This window comes from Chrysochloris asiatica, unplaced genomic scaffold (genome assembly GCF_000296735.1).
Source record: "Chrysochloris asiatica unplaced genomic scaffold, ChrAsi1.0 scaffold00043, whole genome shotgun sequence".
Classification (NCBI taxonomy): domain Eukaryota; kingdom Metazoa; phylum Chordata; class Mammalia; order Afrosoricida; family Chrysochloridae; genus Chrysochloris; species Chrysochloris asiatica.
Genome location: NW_006408561.1, coordinates 13,010,563 through 13,015,472, shown reverse-complemented (window position 1 = coordinate 13,015,472; position 4,910 = coordinate 13,010,563). Strand labels below are relative to the sequence as shown.

The following is a 4,910-nucleotide window of genomic DNA, read 5'->3' as shown; positions in this document are numbered from 1 at the left end:
GAGCTCAGCAAGCTTTCGAAAAACACCGTGCAGCGTTCCGTGTTTGCCTCCGTGGTAAAGGTGCCAGGTTTCGCGGTGGCCCAGTGCACAAACCAGTACAGCTCACCTCCCCTCCACCCCATGTCCTCCCCTTCCCAGCTGTCCACCACCGGGAGCCCCAGCGGCAGCACCAACCATTGTGACTCTGCCAGTGCCAGCCTGTTGTCCACACCTTCTGCGACCCACAGCCCATCAGATCACCCTGAGACTCCCGAGCAGCCTCAGTCTCACCTTCCCAACCAGTTAATGGTCATCCACGAAACGGAAGCAGACCCCAAGCCCAGCAAGATCCTGGGGAGGAACGCAGAGGCAGAAACAACCACTCTGACCCCAAGCCTCATCCCTGCTGTGCAGCCCACCATCTCCCTACTCTGTGAGGACAGGATTGACACACTGAGTGTGGAGTCACTGACCCTTGTCCCCCCTGTGGACCACCACAGCCTCAGCACCCTCACCACCATCCCCTCACCTGCCACAGCTGACACTGAGCTGTGCCCCAGGGAGCACTGAGCCAGCATTGAGGGCCCTCCTGGGTGGCCTCGCTGGAGGGCAACCAAGTGGAGGGGACAGAAGGACACGTGAGGAGCCAGCACAGCGACCTCCAGCAGTCTGCTTCTGGGAGTCAATGACACCTTCTCATTGCTCCATCACCATCTGAAGAGTTCCCAGGAGGAAAGGACAAGGGACCCCTTCAGGAAGAAACATGTTGAACAGCAAAGTTAGACATCTCCTTAGGATATTTATTTCCACTTTGGGCAGCCAACGAAAGCTTCTATGTAAAAAGTTAAAAAAAAACAAAACTAAGGTTTGATGTCATGTTAAAAGTGTGATATTACTGTTAAGATTTCAGTTTTGTTTTCCCTTGAAATTTCCCAGTATTATTTGATTTTGAGTTCTCAGTACAATTTTCTCTGTTTTCTTAAATGATTCTTATGTATCTCTTACTCATTCACTCTGCCAGCCTGTGGAATGGCAAAGTCCCTTACTGGAAAGTTTAGAATATTCTTCAAACAAAAAATAAGAGAGATATGCATATTCTCAGGTGCACAGTTGAAGGGCCAGAAGTTTTGCTGCAGCCGCCTAGGGTCCTGGCATGAACCCAAATGAGGTCCTGTGATGAGGGAAGGGTGTTTCCAGCTCCCCAACTCTCTAGTGTTCCTCAGTTCTCTCTTACAATAACCAAGCAGAGACAGCTTTCAAACCTGGTTCTCTACCCTTGCCATCTTTGTGTCAGAAAGAAGTGCCTAGAACTCCTGTGGGCACAGAGGCTGATCTGGAACCCTCAGGAAGGGAAGCAGCCCTAAGCCCCCACCGGTGCACTGACTGTTTGTGAGAGACCAAGAGACACTACCCACCCCAGTTGCAAGTTTGCAGTGCCCAGGCCCTTTGCCATCAGCCTGAGAGCCCCAGGCTGATCTTGGTGGTTGTTCTTGCAAAGAAGTTCATTTGCATTTGAAAAGCCCCCCAGCACCCTCCTCCATTTGAGCCAAACAACTCCCCTCTCTCCAGTCTGTGTGAGATGAATACTCTCACTCTGTCCTCTGCCATGGATGTTTCCCCCAGATAGATGCAAACTCCAGGGCAGTGTCAGGGTGGGCCTGGCAACAGGAGGCCGCTGAGAGCTTATGACCTGCCCATAAGAGAAACATGGGACTCCAGTCTCCTAGGCAGGGCCAGGTAGTTGTGTCCATTCACAGCAGACTCCACCTGGAGAGGTGGCCGTTTAGGCAAGGTACCACCTGCCTCCCCACAGCCCCCCAGCATCCTTGCTGGTAAGGAGGGGGTGCTTGTCCTTGTTCTGGGGACTGGTGGTCCAGAGGGAGCAATGAACAAATGGCCTTGGCTTTAATGAAGGACCCCAGCCATCCAGGTCTGGCCTGTCTGTGTAGGGGCACATCTGGGGTTAGCTGAAGAAACCCACCAACATCTTCGCCATGTCGCCACAGAAAGGTGCTGGAGAAAATCCCAAGCAAGCAATGAATGGGTCCACCCACCCCCAAGTCCATCATTGGGTGCACCAAAGCTGGGGAGCAAGGCAGCCACGTGAACCCCAAAACTTCAGCTCTGAATGTTACCATGGAGAAGCAACAGTCCCGTCCTCCTTGGGAGCCCACAACTCCACAGTGTGCTGATGAGAGCAAGTCAGACTGTGAAGCTGGAGAGCAAGGGAGGCTTTGGGTGGCTTATGGTCCAGCTCCCAACCATGGTTGGGCTGGGCCTGTCCCTGTATTCTTCACCTCCATCCACCTGTTCTGCTTGGTGGCTTCTCCACACTTACCAGGGGCCTGTGACCAGGAGTTATGTGAAGATGCACCCCCGTTAAAGACGTGGGGTTTCTCTGGGTCTCAAGATGCACTCCCAGGGGACTGAGTTCTGACCTTTTCTCAACTCAATAAACCTGTAGTTCTGTTGGCATTTGGCAAACACTGTCAGAGTTCCTAAATTCCTTTAAGCTGAAAATATGTAAATAACCTTGTTCCAAGGGAGGCAGAGGGGTGGGGGGTGAGGGAGTTTGGGAAAACTCTCTGATCCCAGGGGCCATTCTAGGGAAGCTCCTGAATTCACCAGTGTGACTCATGCTTTGTGGGTACCGAGGGAGGAGCACAGGGTGGAAATTAAAACTGGAATTTCCTTATAAATTTGAACATGGCAAGAAAAAAGAAAAAAGTTAAAAAAAAAATTAGTATAGTAACAATGATATGAAATGGATTGACACTCTAAGGCCGTAAATCCAAAGAGCTTATTAAATAGAAGAAAGCCTTTGTGAATCCTTATCTATATGGTACAGAAAGATAGAGTTCCTTGGGAAAGGAGAATATGGATATTCCATTTCTCAGGATGGGTGATAAAATCTACTAATGAAATAACTCTGTAATGCATATCTCTCAAAAGATTACAATATAATAGGGGAGATAAAGGCAAATTTGCTGCAAAAGAACCTTAAACTGTTAAAAAGCAAATTGCATCGTACTTTATAAGGTGTGCCTGAACAAATACATAATTTTTTTAATAGCCTTTTATGCATGCAAAATCTGTCCAATGAATACGCAAAATCAAAGAACCAATGAATACGCAAAATCAAAGAATAAATGACTCATTTCAATTATGATATTAATGGAGCATATTGAATGTACCAGGAACTGTCGTAAGAAGGAATAGACCTGTTTCAGAACAAGTGTGGTAAGAATGTGCCTTAGAGGTGAGGATGACAAGACTTCATCTAAAGTACTTTGGACATGTTATCAGAAGATACCAGTCCTTGAAGAAAGACATCATGCTGGTAAAATAGAGGGTCAACAAAAGAGAAAACGACTCTCAATGAGATGGAACAGCACAGTGACTGAAGCAATGGACTCAAATATATCAATGAGTATGAGGTTGTCACAAGGAGCTCTGGTAGCGTAGTGGTTACGAATCGAGCTGCGAACCTTAAGGTCAGCGGTTCGAAACTACCAGCCGCTCCGCAGGAGAAAGATGAGGCTTTCTACCCCCGTAAGGATTTACACCCTCGGAAACCCTGTACAGGGTCGCTATGGGTCGGAACCGACTCGACGGCACTTAACAACAACAACAACAACAATGAGGTTGTCACAGAACAGGGCAGTTGTTTCAGTACCTTGTACACCAGGTTATTATCACTCAGAACAGACTCAAAGGCACTTACAACACAATTAACCATCTTGACCGCCTAGATATATACTAAACATACCACCAAATATTAGCAAAGAACATAATCTCCAAAGCACATGGTCCATTCTCTACAATAAAACATGTTCAAGACAATAAGCAAACCTCAATACTTTAAAAGGAAGTCAACATAAAAAAAAAAAAAAAACATTTCTAAGACTATAAAACTAAAAATCAATAACAAAAATTTGGTGGTGGTAGTTTGGCTTGGAGTTGGTTCCAGCTCATAGTGACCAAGTATAGGATTTCTGAGGCTGGAAATCTTTACAGGAGCAGAACGTCTCAACTTTCCCTTTGAAACAGCTGATGGATTCTAATTGCTGACCTTGCATCTAGAAGTCCACTGTGTAGCCCAGTATGCCACCAGGTCTCTACATGGAAACTAAACAATATCATACTTTAAAACTACTAGAAAGTGGGAGTTCACAATGTAATTCAAAAATTCTTAGAATCATGATAGAATAAAGTCACAATAAATCAAAATCTCTGGGACACCACAAAAGCAGTGCTCAAACAATAAATTCACACATCAAAAGAAGAAAGAACCAAAATCAATAACTTCACTATACGACCTGAATAAATAAAAAGGAACAGCAAAATATGTCCACAGCCATCAAAGGAAAGGCAATAATAAATATCTGAACAGTAATAACTAAAATAAGAAATAGAAGAACAATATGAAAAAAAATCAAAAAAATAAGCTGATACTTTAAAAAGGTCAATAAACTTGACAAGCCACTTTCTAAAATGACAAAGGGAAAAAAATGGGAAGACAAAATAAATAAAATAAGAAATGAAACAGGAGACATCATGAGAGAACCAATTAAGATAAAGAGGATTGTTACAAATTCTATGATAAGTTTTACATTAACAAATTTGAAATCATAGAAGATGGCATAGAACACTTTAGACCAATTTTAAAAAAACATACTGTCTACCTAAACTAACATACCACCACTTGTCTGTCAGTTTGTCTACTGTGGTGGCTTGTGAGTTGTGATTCTGAAAGCTATGCCACCAGTATTTTAAATACCATCAGGGTTACCCACGGTGGACAGGTTTCAGATGAGCTTCCAGACGAAGACAGACTAGGAAGAAGGAGTGATGAACTACTTCTGAATATTTATTTAGTCACTGAAAACCTTGTGAATAGCAGAAAAACACTGTCAGATATAGTGCCAGAA

The 4,910-nt window shown here is 44.7% G+C and overlaps 1 pseudogene; it reads left to right on the top strand.

Moving 5' to 3' along the window:
- The window catches only part of LOC102829696, a 6,451-nt pseudogene extending 5,902 nt beyond the window's left edge, over positions 1-549 (top strand).
- The last annotated feature ends 4,361 nt before the right edge of the window (positions 550-4,910 follow it).